Source organism: Ascaphus truei, chromosome 7 (genome assembly GCF_040206685.1).
Source record: "Ascaphus truei isolate aAscTru1 chromosome 7, aAscTru1.hap1, whole genome shotgun sequence".
NCBI lineage: Eukaryota > Metazoa > Chordata > Amphibia > Anura > Ascaphidae > Ascaphus > Ascaphus truei.
In genome coordinates, this window is record NC_134489.1 from 68,549,307 (window position 1) to 68,565,005 (window position 15,699).

At 40.9% G+C, this 15,699-nt stretch overlaps 1 protein-coding gene across 2 annotated transcripts in view; it reads left to right on the forward strand.

Annotated features, from left to right (window-relative positions):
- Positions 1-1,283: 1,283 nt before the first annotated feature.
- Positions 1,284-15,699, forward strand: part of ZNF385B (zinc finger protein 385B) — a 445,753-nt gene continuing 431,337 nt past the window's right edge. Inside the window, exon 1 of one of the 2 annotated variants that reach the window (XM_075608925.1) lies at positions 1,284-1,465. The gene's annotated coding sequence lies outside the window, so the exon portion shown is untranslated. The remainder of the gene's footprint in view (positions 1,466-15,699) is intronic. The other variant, XM_075608923.1, reaches the window with a different exon arrangement.

The window sequence follows — 15,699 nt, forward strand, 5'->3', positions numbered from 1 at the left end:
CAATAGATCACAATGAGCCCATAAGCTTATATATACTACCCCAATATACTAGTTTGTCTCCGCACCACTGGGGATTTGAAAATAACACTATATATATTTTATATATATATATACAGTATATTAAAAAAAATAACATTTTAATTACATTTATTTGCTGATCCATACTGTATGTCAATAGGCCTGCCTCTAAGAAATACTATATCTCAGGGATATACCGAGTCCCTACTACATACTACAAACATCAGCATGAGTGCAACTTTTGGGGTTTCTTTCTGATCCCTCCTGTATCAACCTTGCTATAAAATATGTATCTATTCCTCTATGCACCTTGATAAAAAAAAGTTTTATATATCCTAACTACTCAGGAATACTCCAGTTGAGTGGCCTGGTCATTTCTCTGTTTGTTCAAAGGTTCACTGAAGCAAGATTTTTAGGTTATGAAATCTTTTGAAACTATGGGTCCTAAATTCTTTTCAACCATATTTTGAAATCTTTGTACAATAATATTGCTACTTTTGGGTCTATTAAGTCATTATACAGTGCAATAATAAGACTTTTTCTTAGGTGAGACATGAGAAATTGCAGCCAATTGTAGGCCATTTCACCACATATAGAATTAGCCCCTTAGCAGCAATATATTATCAGTGTGACACTTATAAATCTTTGTAGTGAATGGGTTAAAATACATTAAGTCATCTGTTTGCTCATTCAATTAAACTTTGAAATTAATGCAATACATTAAAATGCTAATTTAGTGACATGAATCTGGGGTTTGTAACACTGCTGAATGCAGCAAAAGGTTAAAAAATAAAGATGATAACAGTTTTAATAATGAATGAGATCTTGTGCACTTAATGTGATTTGGGTTTAGTTTAATTATAGAACAACCATTATGTGACATGATATTGTTGCATTAACCCCTTCAGCGTCTGATGTGCCTCTAACTCTGCGCAGTGGTCGAAGTGTGATAGTATAATGGGAGATGGAGCACGACTACGTTTTGTTCTTTTTACTTTACCAACCATTCCATTTTCTTCTTAAAAAAACGGATGTTTGGAGAAAAAATAAAAAAAAAACTACCAATTTCTGTTCTTATGTCGCAATTACTGCAGAGATCTTGTAAATGGTGTCCTAAGAGCCTCTGTCTTGAATTATGCTTTCAATCATAGTACCAGTACTTTTAGAAAATGCAGTGGGTGCGAGTCTCTCTTAGCCTGGGCGAGTAATAAGTGTCAGTGCGGTCTCTTCTCAGCCTCCCTCTTGTGTACCCATCACCTGGCTGCAGTGCGCCTGCGCGGCAGAGGACTGGAGCCAGAGCTTCTCTAGTGCAACGTTCTGAGAGGGAAAAGGGATCAGCTGAGCAGGAGCTGGAGCAGGGACAGTAGCAGTATCAACACCCAGAGCTGCGGCTGCTGCTGAGTGCACCACCAACTCTCCATTACTTTATCCTCTTCAGCCAACCAAGGTAAGAAATCCCCCCCCCTCCCGGTCCGACCTTTCCCAATACTTCTGGGTTATTTAAACAAGTTTATTATGTTTCCCATCACGGTTTATCCGGACCCCCCTCTCCAGCCCAGAGCATATAAGGGACAGCTAGAGACAGGGCAGCAACTCATCTTTGGTTATTTAACTTGTAGCTTTATTTTGTTGTTGATTTACTAAGCCCTGGCTGTAGCCCTCCCTGTGTATAGCATAGCAGGACTCTCTGGCAGATGGGGAAATCAATCTAGTGGCTTTAATTGTAAGTCACATGCTGTGTGTGGCATGAACTGGGGAGAAAAGTACTACTGTAGATGGGATCTGTCAGTTACAATGAGAGTTCGTCCCTTTGATTGCTCTGTGCTTAGTGCTTTGGACACAACCCAGATTCTCCTTGGAAGTAGGTTAAGGCTGCATTGTGGTGTAGGTTTGCACCATTCAATGCGAAGCTACAGTACTCATTAAAAAAAGGACACAGGATTAATTTTAGTGGTGTTTAGCAAAAACATTGTTCCAAAGCTTTAAATGATATGTGTGTCGGCACATAAGAAAAATAAGTATTTGTTTTGATGCACTCTGTGACCCCTAGAACAATTAGAACAACCATAATTGTTCAACTAACCTTAATAGAAATATACAATAAATTATCATTTTTGACCCACCCAATATGCGTGAATATTTAACAGTTTGCTGCTGAGTATCATCTTCTCACAACTACTTTTGTTTAGAAAAAAAAATAACCAATTAAAAAATAACCTTAGATACACCACTAGACTGTAATACAAGATAATAACAAATAGGAATGCCCTATATTATATACAGTATTGCTGTTTTGGGGAAGGTATAAACTCTTAATGGTGGACAATAAATGTCAGCAAATAGGGTTACTTGCAGCAGCCAATTATGTTTTTTGGGGTTTCTGCACTTTAAACCAGATTATGAAATGACATATTGTATTACATTGCAGCATGGTAATTTTTAGAAGGTGACCCCCAAACATGGAATGTTTTTCTAAGTCAGATAATTTTGAAGATACTCTAAAAATCACCTCTGCTCACCCACAACACATTTGTAAACCCTTCAATTTGTAATGTATGGTGACAATGATATCTATTTTCACGTGCAGTCTCATTCATTTGGTAAGGGAGTACAATGAGTGTGTATGTAATTAACTGCATTCATAACAGATACCCTGACACAGGTGTATTTTGCAACATCTAGGTGTAATGGGATATGGAGTTTAGACTACACATTGAAATGATCTTTAGTGGAAAGAAACACGTACAGTACTCAGTATAAATACAGTATTACTGTATAGTAGACAAGCCTACTGTATCTCTGATTGAAGGCAGTGTTAAACACACTTTGATGAAACCTGCTGTGATGCTTGCCTTTAACCTTTAAAATATTGAGACTGATTTTGCACATTTAGCAACTAAGGCTGAAATTAGATTTCAGAGACTATGTGATCTACTGTAGATTCATAGTGAGAATACAGAAAGTGAATCCCTGCGCTTCTCCCATTGGGCTAACAATAAATGGGGAAATAAATATACATAGTAAAACCTAAGTCTGTAAGACAAATTAGACTTTTGGTTACATCCTTTGATCAAATAATGACAAGCCTGCTAACCAAGGTAAGGTCAAGGTAAGTCTCAGAAGCAGGTCCCTATGTTAAATTCATACAACTGTTCTGTGAAATATACCCTGAAGGGGTTAATAAACTAAGCATACGCTTATGTAACTTAGTGCAGTTAAAAACTGGTATATACCAGTGAAGATACATGTATGCAAGAAAAGTGAATTTACAGGGACCTTAATGGGAGATTATATACCTTGAAAAGGAGGGACTAACCTTCCACAAGCTGCTCAATAAGCAGTTACAGGTAGATTGGCTAAATACATTAATCACACCCTAATAGTGGTACCTACATGGAAGCATGCTGCTAGGGATTTAATTTGGCCCACCAGAAAATGAAAAAAAATGTAATATATATGCAACAGATTGCCTTCCCATCAGGGAAAGCAAAGAAACAGCACTCAGTAGTATGTACAGTAGCAAAAAGATTGTATTCAAACATGACAGCACATGTGTAAACCAACGTTTCGGTCCACTAAGGACCTTCTTCAGGTCTACATACTACTGAGTGCTGTTTCTTTGCTTTCCCTGCTGGGAAGGCAATCTGTTGCATATACTTGTCTTATGGAACATGCACCTGATGATTTAATTATTTTGCTTGGAGTGCCAGCTGTGCTCTATCTATCTATCTATCTATATATATTACTGTATGTTCATTTGCATGTCTTAGACAGGTCTGCAACCGTGTCAGGGTTGCAGACCTGTCTAAGATATGCAAATGAACATACAGTAATATTTACAGTTGCTTTATGCTTTACTGTGGAGGGTTTTTGTCACTTTTTTTTTACCCACCATAACCTTAATAATATATATATATATATATATATATATATATATATATATATATATATATATATATATATATATATTCACTGCGCTTCTCAGTGTAAGGAGCATGCTGCTGGTGAAAAGATTGGCCATACATATGTGGAAAAAAAAACAGAAAGTGAATCCCTGCACTTCTCCCACTAGATTCAAAGTGAGACATTTGCTGAGTACGCTTGAGGGAGATTGTTGTGAACCTTAAAAAATACTTCTGCATTAACACTGCCTTGAGTCTGTCTTATTTGAAGTCCCATCTCCTTAGTTGGTGATTAAGAGGTTCTGTACTAAGGCAATGACTTTTAAAGCACCAAGATATTGAAGGGTATTTTTTTTCACTCATCAACAATAGAACTATAAAGAGGTATTTGAATCAAGGGCAATGAGAGAAAATCAAGGTTAAATTGTATAGAGGAATTATCAGATGATAGCGAACAAGGCAGTCTGGCTAAAAATAAAGGATTTGTTGGATCTTTTACAATCTTTGACTTTTGGAACCTAGATATGTTTTAGAGTAGTTGGAAATGTAGAAGAATCAGAAAGTATTAATTCTATAGCGCTGTTATCCATTCCACCTTCAGGGATTTATTTACTGTTATATCCTTTTGTTTTGACCATTGTTCATTAATAATAGTCATTTGTTTGCATTATTACTTATGGCCATTAGGCTTTAATGACTAACCGCCTTAGTTGTTGGCACTGGCTTATAAATTATATAAGTACAAACATCTGGTCAATTAAAAAAATCTCAATTACATTTTTTTTTTGGTTGCAACAAAATAATTACCTGTAATGTTTCATAGGCCGTGCCTATAGTGCCGTCGTTGGCGACATCACCGTCGCCCCCGGCGAAAGTTATGTTTCGCCGGGCGGCGGGGTCGCGGGATTCCGGCAATTTGATTTGTTCAAGGGCCGTCACGTGACGCGACGGCCCTTGAAAAATCTAATTTTGCCGGCTTCAGATTTTCGCGACGGCGGCATCGCTCCGTTGCTTGTCGCCGTTGCGTGCACTATAAGCGCACGCGGCAATGTATTTGTTTTTCGCTCGCCGTCGCCGGCACTATAAGCGCGGCCTTACTTATGGAATTCAGTATTTATAAATCGTGGGCCCAAACATATCTATGATTTGTAATCATTAAGTTATTTGTTAAGATGATCAAGGAAAGATAAAAACACTGTTATGAATACTGGTGTTTACATAACATACTGTAGATGAAGTAATAAAAACAACATATGGTTGTAACTGTAATGGAATTTACGTGGAGGTGTTTTAGGTAAATATACTGTAATTACGTTGTGGTTATTTACCATTGGTAAGCAACATGCAAAACCTATTTCATTTAAATTTGCCATCTGAGCTGCTATTCAAAAATAATGTCACTTTGTTAGTTCTTTCTAACTTTCTAAAGTTAAGTGCGTTCACGCTTTGTGGCTTGAAATAAGTTCTTCCTTGTATACTGTACAGTACTGTATGTGGTTTGCTCAATGAGTTCAGACTTACAGTACATCCAGCAGAAAGTTTGGGTATTTATAGACGAATATTTACCCTTGAGTAATTAAGGCTGAGAGCATTCTCACTTACTAACAATTCTGTGATCCTTCTCAGTTGTGACTTTCTTTAATTTCCCTGATGTGTAACATTTTTTAAAATTCTTATTTGAGTATCACACCCATGCATTTTTCACAGATTTTTCTCTTAGCAAAACATTACACATCTCTACATACCAGTGAACACGTTATTAAAATCTAAGCAGTGAAGTGGTTATTTCAGGAAAGGGCTGATTAGATTACATATTACTTTTATATCTTGTTTTTTTGGGAGATATATTTATTGATGATATTAATTGTACAAAAGATTTACAACACACACATACTATTGTGCAAAATAGTGACTGCTAAAAAGTGTTTTTGTTCCCAATCCATAATGACATTGGAAATGCATCTATCATTACAATATGTTTCTTTATAAAAGATTCAAGCACATATGGATTTGGATGGTTATGCATAAAGGTGTTACAGTAGATTCACAGGTGTTAATTATGTTCTAGTTATATTTACCATTAACTTAAATTAACTCTTTCCAGCTATTGTATGTGCAACACAGAATGCATTAAGTCCAGCAATTAAACTGTTAAAGCAATTTATTTGTATTGGATTTAAACCATTGTACCTCTCTCCTACATGAGCAGCATGTGTCAGAAATGACCGTTCAAGCCTGCTGCTACGATATTTTTCTATTCTGTGTATTTAGTTTTTTTACAGTCCAATATTAACATGACCCAGAAAAGCCACACATAAAAACAGTGTTAACTTTTATGGACCATAGTATTGTTTTGAGATAAAAAAACAACTTTCTAAAGGTTACAGACAAAGAGTTCCACAAATTTTCCAGTGGAAGGTCATTGCAATTTAGGTAACACTTGCAAGGTAAACATTAAAACTAAGGATTTTTCTTGCGTTCGCTGGCAGTTGCTGATCCTCTTTGAGTGGGCACCAGATGGATTCTCTATAAACAGATAGAGGATTACACTGATCTATACTTAATATATAATACTTTTGCTCATATTGATTTTAACTGTATAGTCAATAAGTCATAGTTTTGAAAAATCAATTGCTATCCGTTTGGAGTAGAGCTTTTACTCCATCAGAATATCAGGTGTATAGATGAAGAAATGCTTGAAGACATGTTAACTAGAGAACCATCAATGGCTTGGAATCTTATACTATATTAGTGAAAGCACTGTATGTTTGCCTGCATGCATGCCTGCCTGCTGGATGTCCGGTGTCCCTAGCGGCAATCTCATTGGTCCCTTGGCCCGCCCGCCCCCGCACACCTCTCATTGGCCTCACACACTCACACCACCCCCTTGGCCCGCCCCCCACACCTCTCATTGGCCTGAGGCGGAGTGACGGGCCAAAGGTCCAAAAAAATAAATAAAACACACACACACACACACACACACACACACCTCTCTCCCCTCTCCAAATCACCTTTTCCCCCTCCCCAGCGGCATCACCTCTTCCCCCTCCCCAGCGGCATCACCTCTTCCCCCTCCCCAGCGGCATCACCTCTTCCCCCTCCCCAGCGGCATCACCTCTTCCCCCTCCCCAGCGGCATCACCTCTTCCCCCTCCCCAGCGGCATCACCTCTTCCCCCTCCCCAGCGGCATCACCTCTCCCCGCTCCAAATCACCTCTCCCCGCTCCAAATCACCTCTCCCCGCTCCAAATCACCTCTCCCCCCTCCCCGCTCCAAATCACCTCGCTTCCCGCAGCTGCCACGCGGCGCGTAAGATGGCGGACCCCCTTCCTCCCTCGCGGCGCCGAGTCAGACGGTGGCGGCGCCCGGAAGTACAGGTAGGTGTCGCTCCCCACCTCCGGCGCCAAACGGAACTGAGAAAGGGCGCATCAACTGAGGTGTGTGTGTGTGTGTGTGTGTGTGTGTGTGTGTGTGTGTCACTGTCCACTGCCCCCCCCTCCTGTCCACTGCCCCCCCTCCTGTCCACTGCCCCCCCCTCCTGTCCACTGCGTCCCCCCTCCTGTCCACTGCGTCCCCCCTCCTGTCCCCCCTCCTGTCCACTGCCCCCCCCTCCTGTCCACTGCCCCCCCCCTCCTGTCCACTGCCCCCCCTCCTGTCCACTGCCCCCCCCTCCTGTCCACTGCCCCCCCCTCCTGTCCACTGCCCCCCCTCCTGTCCACTGCCCCCCCTCCTGTCCACTGCCCCCCCCTCCTGTCCACTGCCCCCCCCCTCCTGTCCACTGCCCCCTCCCTCCTGTCCACTGCCCCCCCCCCTCCTGTCCACTGCCCCCCCCCTCCTGTCCACTGCCCCCCCCTCCTGTCCACTGCCCCCCCCCTCCTGTCCACTGCCCCCCCTCCTGTCCACTGCCCCCCCTCCTGTCCACTGCCCCCCCCTCCTGTCCACTGCCCCCCCCCCTCCTGTCCACTGCCCCCCCCCTCCTGTCCACTGCCCCCCCCCCTCCTGTCCACTGCCCCCCCCCCTCCTGTCCACTGCCCCCCCCCTCCTGTCCACTGCCCCCCCCCCTCCTGTCCACTGCCCCCCCCCCCTCCTGTCCACTGCCCCCCCCCCTCCTGTCCACTGCCCCCTCCCTCCTGTCCACTGCCCCCCCTCCTGTCCACTGCCCCCCCCTCCTGTCCACTGCCCCCCCCTCCCTTTGACGCCCCCCCCTCCCTTTGACGCCCCCCCCCTCCCTTTGACGCCCCCCCCCTCCCTTTGACGCCCCCCCCTCCCTTTGACGCCCCCCCCCCTCCCTTTGACGCCCCCCCCTCCCTTTGACGCCCCCCCCCTCCCTTTGACGCCCCCCCCTCCCTTTGACGCCCCCCCCCTCCCTTTGACGCCCCCCCCCTCCCTTTGACGCCCCCCCCCTCCCTTTGACGCCCCCCCCCTCCCTTTGACGCCCCCCCCCTCCCTTTGACGCCCCCCCCCTCCCTTTGACGCCCCCCCCCCTCCCTTTGACGCCCCCCCCTCCCTTTGATGCCCCCCCCCCTCCCTTTGACGCCCCCCCCTCCCTTTGACGCCCCCCCCCTCCCTTTGACGCCCCCCCCTGCCTTTGACGCCCCCCCCTGCCTTTGACGCCCCGCGCGCACACACTGACTGACTGCCGCACGCACGCACACACTGACTGACGCGCACACAAAGCCTGACTGACGCACGCACACACTGACTGAGGCACACACTGACTGTGTGTGCGTCAGTCAGTCTGTGTGTGTTTGTGTTTCTGCCTCAGACTCACTGACGCGCGAGCAAACACACAGTGACTGACGCACACACGCTACATGAAGCTGTAAAGGAGGGAGGGAGGGGGGGGACTGGATTGATGTGAATGGGGGACAAACAGAGAGAGGGGGGAGGAGAGAGAGGAACGGGAACATTACATCCCGGGCAACGCCGGGTCTCTCAGCTAGTAGATTTATACAAAGTTAAGTGGTGCGGATAACATTTTAAGGAACTATAGAGTTAAAAACAGTGTAATGAGATCTCCTGCCTCCAGAGCCGTAACTAAAAAAAGCTTAACGCTGTTGCTCCGGAGATAGTAGTGTTGCGATTGCGCTGCTTGGGGATCAATGCTTCTGGATTGGATTCCCCACAGCGATAATTCTCAGGCGCCGGGGCAGCCACTGACACACAGCTTGCCCCGGTGTCAGAGACACTATGTCTCGCTACATCTGTATGTATACATAAACATACACTTTACAGTAACTCCATTTATATACTGTAGTCCAGTGGTGAAAAACAGAGAGAGATACCGGCGCCTAAAAAGTCCAATTAGGAGGAGTCCTGGAAATCCAGTAGAAATAATTAAAGTTCCAGAATGATAATCAGCAATCTCTCAGTCTTGAGATGACCAGATGGAAAGGACGGCAGAAGGTTAATTGCAATGAGCACCGACCAGGCTGGTAAGATCTGTCCTCCATGTGTAGAGAGTTTGGATCACCGGCGTGTTCCTCCGTGTGTTGCGGTTCCCGAAACCGGAAGTGACGTCCCCGATGTACTTTCCCGTGTCCCGTGCTTGCCGGGACCGGTAGTGACGTCACCGGACATTCTAAGGAGAAGCAGGTTCTATGCAGAGTGCTGCAGTTCTGTACAGAGCGGCAGAGGAGTTAAGATCTCCGTTCGTTTGCCAGCCCCGTTGAAGGTCCCATCCATTTGTGTCGTCACGTCCGGTGACATCACTACCGGTCCCGGCAAGCACGGGACACGGGGAAGTACATCGTGGACGTCACTTCCGGTTTCGGGAACCGCAACACACGGAGGAACACGCCGGTGATCCAAACTCTCTACACATGGAGGACAGATCTTACCAGCCTGGTCAGCGCTCATTTCAATTAACCTTCTGCCGTCCTTTCCATATGGTCATCTCAAGACTGAGAGATTGCTGATTATCATTCTGGAACTTGAATTATTTCTACTGGATTTCCAGGACTCCTCCTAATTGGACTTATTAGGCGCCGGTATCTCTCTCTGTTTTTTTCTATGTTCTGATTGTACCATCAGATTTCCATCAGGCTGCCTAGCTTTCCACTAGGGTTCACCCCCATATAGGGTCCATTGTCTATTTTCATTAGCGCTATTCTACATCACCTTTTTTCTTTTTCTGTAGTCCATTGGTGCTCAAACTCAGGCCTAAAGTGCTACCAACAGGCCATGTTTTAAGGATATCCATTCATCGGCAGAAATGGGTTAGTCAAAATGACTGAGCCACTGATTGAACTACCTGTGCAGAAGCAGTGATATCTTTTTAAACCTGGCCTGTTGGTAGCACTTGAGGACTGAGTTTGAACACTTACTGTCTCCAGTGATATATTGGAAGTATATCTCTGAAGCAATGCAATCTTTTTGAGTCCCTAGTGCAACCGAAAGCTGCTTAGTGTTGTGGCCTCAAACCTTTATATGCCCACCCTGTATTTTCTTCTTAAAAAAGAGTCTTATCTTGGTGCATACCAGATTTAGGGAGGGAAAACAACATTGAACAATTGTTGTTCTTTTATTTATCTTTGTGCAATGGTATGCACTAGGAACACTTTGATACATTGGCCAATAAGCAAAATATGTATTACATCAGTAGTCAAGCTAATTTGTTGTGAAATTGATGCTTTGAGAGGAATTTTGCACGCCTTTTAATATCACTGTGTAAAGGAACTTTGTTATATGTGTCTCCGTTTTGTCATCATGCAATAAGGGACGTGATTACACAGTTCTAGGAGGAGTTACTTGACATGTTTTATAATAAATAGCATGTGTTATTTTTTTCACTTTGTGGTGTCTTCTTTCTACATTTTTTTTGTACATCAAATAAACAGCAAAGTCCGACATTTAACAAATCTCTATGTCCTGCTTAAGACGTGTCAGATATGTGAAACAATAAAAATGTTCCTTATGGTTAACAGAGAGAAGAATATAGTAATTATCTTTGATTTTTTTTTTTAGGTAACTTTAAATCTGTTCTCTGCTGCTCTATGATATATAGCTACATCAGCTAATGTGAAGTTAATTTGTATCTGATAAAACAAATAAAGGAAAACTGACCATTGGATTCATTCTATAATTTATTGGATTGAATGTTGAATGTTAATGTTTTCATACAACTAAAAAGCAAAAAGTAATGCTAAGGGCTTTTGAAAATGATGCAAACCTGGGCACATTTGTATTCTGTCAATAAATGTTTGCAGTCAAGCATTGCATTTTGGAACAAGCACCAGGTCTGTTGCATATATATATATATTTTCAATCTACATTATTAATGCTCACTTCCTAAAAGCATAAAGAATTTTTCAAGGTAATGCTTTCAGAGACTCTAAATGGTGTGTACAATATCTTGTTTATGGCAAACATTTGTGATTTACAAGCACAGCATACAAAATAAAACAGCAGAATGTACAAATAAGTTATATACAGTACTTTGGACAAGTAAGTCGGGCTTAAAATAAGTCTAAAGTGTTGGCTTTCTCCAAGTTGAAATGTGTCACTGTGTTGTAGTAGCTGCAGAATAGTGTGATCTTGTGTATCAGTATATTCAAATTAATTTTTAAAAGCCAAATAAATGGCAAGTGGAACTCAAAATGAAAGACCTTTGTTGCACAGCACTCAGTCAAACACCTGCCAAGGCTAGCATAGTTTTGGCAGTCTACTTTTACCTGGTACCACCTGAACCCCACAAATAATCAGTAAGAGGGCTGCTCTCCATCGTTTGTGATATTAGTCGCAAATCCACACTCAGCAGTTCCATATTGCTTTTTAGCAGATATAAAAGGGTTTCATTGTAGGAAGATACTCACTCATACAAAACTCCAAACATGACCAGTAAATGGAGGGAGTAAGGGCAGTCAGATTCAACGTGATGCCAATTTTGCTCTATGCTGTATATTTTCTGAAGAGAAGTTTCAAATGGGAGCTATTATGCAGGCAAAGAAGTTTTCATAACATACATTAGCCACCATAGATAAAATATAATACTATAGCTGTTTTAGGCTAATGTAATTATTTGCATAGACCAAATGTAATTATTTGACCAAATGTAATTATTTGCATAGAGAGATGCCATTTAATGGGCCAATATGAAAACATATTTTCTGGAGCTTAGAAACGTAATTTGGCATCAAATCCCATGAAGATATGTGAGAGATTCCTAGAATATTACTCGGAATTGTATCATCTGAATCATATCCAGCTTCCTACTACCCTGCGGTTAATTAAAGCCTCTGAAAATATAATAGTGCACTTGAAGGGATCTCAGAGGAAGTTAAGCAATCCCTATGCAAATGCTGTTATTCCTAAAGCGGGCGAAGATAAAAAATCGGCCAAGATCTTTTAAATACTAATATTAAATTGTATGATAAAGTTCTCGCCAACAGATTAAATGAGATTCTACCAGATTCATCCACCCAGATCAGGTAGGGTTTTTTCCACGTTGATAGGCCCTGGATAACACAAGCAGATTAATTAATATAATACATTTTTTTTAGATAAATATTAAAAAACCTGCGGTGCTCCTCATTCTTGATGCTGATCTTTGATAGGCTCAATTGGGACTTGAGCTTTAGGACCTTATAGTGCTTGAAAACAATAGGGACCCTAAAATAGCTTGAATTAGAGGCTTTCTTTTGTGAGGCGTTGAAAATATAAGACATCTCCTGGCTTTCCAAACAACAAAGACCACTGGGTATAATTTCTCATTCAATAGTACTAGTACTTAACATGTCCACATGTGACCTCTATAGGGTTTCCTCTTTTTTGACCCCCCTCTTTTTTAATCCAAGTTTTCTATTAAGGATGAGCTACTGTATAGAACCAGCTATAGAACCTACGCAGAGTGGAAGGGAGGAGAGTATATAACTTGTCTGACTTTATTACAAATGGGGTGATTTTAAACCTTTTGTGTATTTTAAGGACAAGTGAGGTATTCCAGCTAGCGAGCTCTTTCCTTACAAATCAGACATTTTGTGGAACCTCTTTTGCCCCTTCATAAGAACCTATACCTTTGGACATTTATGTTTACATAGTTCTGAGCAAAGGTGGGGTTACATCAATGGTACAGTATATCATTTACTAATCTACTCCGGTGAGAGCCCTAAATATGTTACAGTTGAAAACTCATTTAGGTCAATAATTTAATTGGGAAGACTGGTCTGCAGTATGGGAGGAATAGCCTTTTCTTAAATTAATACAATGGCAAAAGAAAATTCTTATAAAGTTATGTACTTTACCATTGGTACTTAATCTGTCTAAATGGCATAAAATATTACCTAACTGCTCTGAACTTTGTTGGAGAGATTATAGCCAAGCAGGGTCAATCCTACATGTATGGTGGGGTGGTCCCAAAATTGAACCTCTCTGGAAGTGAATAATGAGGCTAGAGTCACAGGTGGTACATACCAATATCTCGAAAGATCGCTGCTGTGTTCTTTTGGGCAAACCCCTTCCTGAATCTTGACAGCCATAAACATAATATTAAATGAATAACCCACATTTCTGTAGCAACTAAATGCCAAATAGCAGGGTGCTGGAAGTCGATATCTATTCCAACTAAACAAAATGCAAGTAAAAATATGGTAAATCATGGAGATGGAAAAATGAATGGCATATCTTAACAGCACAATGCCGAAATTCCATAATGTTTGGGCCCCATGGAGAGAATGTTTTAGCCGGACAAGGGGAATAGACTATGGAAATTAACAGGAAATGGGAATAATTTAAGATTGAATAGTAACATCTATTTAATAGTCTCTTGTAATGAAAACATGTTTTTTTTTGGGGGGGGGGGGGAAGAGGGGAGCGTTTCTATTTTTCTCTTTTTCGTAAGTTGTTAAATATTGTATAAAATGCTTTGATGTCTGGACTTATTGTTTCTGCACTCTGTATATCAAATTGCTTGTAACTTCAATAAATAAAAGAGAGAGGGAGAGATACAAGATGGCTGCACTAATTTACAAAGCATACACCATGCACTGTAAAAAAATAGTTACAACAATATATACTGTAAGATCATAAAAAAGGTCAAAGTACCGGCACTGGACAAATAGCTATAAATATTCAAAATATATCTATCTCGTGTTAAATAGAGCAAGTAACACTTCAAAATATATATTTTTGTTCAGTGCTGATATTTTGACCACTTTTGAGATCTGCTAACATATTGGTTTTTATATATACCTTAACAAAGGTCCCTCTGGCGGACCGAAACATTGGTTCTGTGTCTTTGTTTCACAATATACTCTTTTTTGACCTAACAATTGAGTGCTGCCTGTATGATTTCGTCTTAACAACGGTATCGTATTTCCTATTGTTACCTTATGGGATTAGCACCTATATTATTTTCTAGTGGAGTGCCGGCTGTTCGCTGTGTTTATATATATATATATATATATATATATATATATATATATATATATGCAAATATATATATTATATTATTTTTTTCTGGTTCTACTTTTATATTTATTTAGTCTTAATAACTTACTGGCAACATTGTGATCCAGTTAACAAATATATAAAATCTATAGCTACTTTTATAGTAACTAATCTACACAAAAAGAGACAATGATATTAATAATGAATCACATAATTGTGCTGGTGAAATCCATTTTGTGTATTTGTATGCATCTACATACTGTAGGTAATTATTATTATTTTTTAAACTGTGCATACTATTTCTTTATTTTAGCCGGATATGTGGAACCATCCAGGAAAGGAATCCTTTTAAAGGGTGGGGACGGGGGGAAATCTCTTAATTGATTCACACTAAAGAGAAAATCCCCTCTGGTTTCTGAAAGCACATATGGTAGAAACTGAGTTCATGTTCCCATTACCTTGTCAAAACTTACAGGGAATTGAAGAAGAAATATAATCACTTCACTATTTAGTGAGACCTCAATGCTAATATTCCACGAGCAGAGCTATTAATGGTTTTTGAGTGCTATCTGTGTTTACATAAGTTTGTTAACTTGAAGCAAATATTTACCAATTTATAACCGGGTTTCTATTCTTTTTTTCCTGTTTAGCATTGCTACAGGCACAGAGATTTCTTTGAAGGTGTTTCATGAATGCAGTTTTGTAAAACAAGTAGCTTTACAAGCAAACTGAACCTATTGGGACTTTTCCTGTAAATCTAACATACAGACGTTATGTATGTGTATATTAAAATCTTGTCCCCTTGGTATAAATATATATTCCATCTTTAATAGCTAGCCACACTTAACTCTTTCATATTCCTTTAAAGCAGAGTCTATAATTCATTTAAACCATCTAGACTTTGTTTGAGAGAGATTGATCTTTAATAGATACCACATTAAAGTCAAATTAAATTATGTAAAATTTCTTTGAGGAAAAAAGACACACACAGATAATGAATCCTGCATTCATTAAGTAGCCCTGTATATAAAGCGATTTACTTGACATCATAATTTGGTTTGTAACCTGACCCCTGATTAAGATGACATTTTATAGTAATGGTTGTTTTTTAATTTGAAATGGTAGACTTAGAAATATAAATCGACTGCTTTGTCTCTGAAGTCTCCTTATTATAAAAAGGAAGCTCGAGACCGTTCGGATCTTTAACTCTCACGCCTCTAATTTAAGAAATTGCTTTGACTGAACGAAACGTGTGAAACGTGATATCATTATTTCTTATTATTCAGCCCTGCGGAATATGTTGGAGCTTTACAAATAAATGATAATTATAAAATTGATTTGATGATAGTAATGATGACTGTAAACCTAACTTAGGGTTTTGGCTGGAAGAAGTT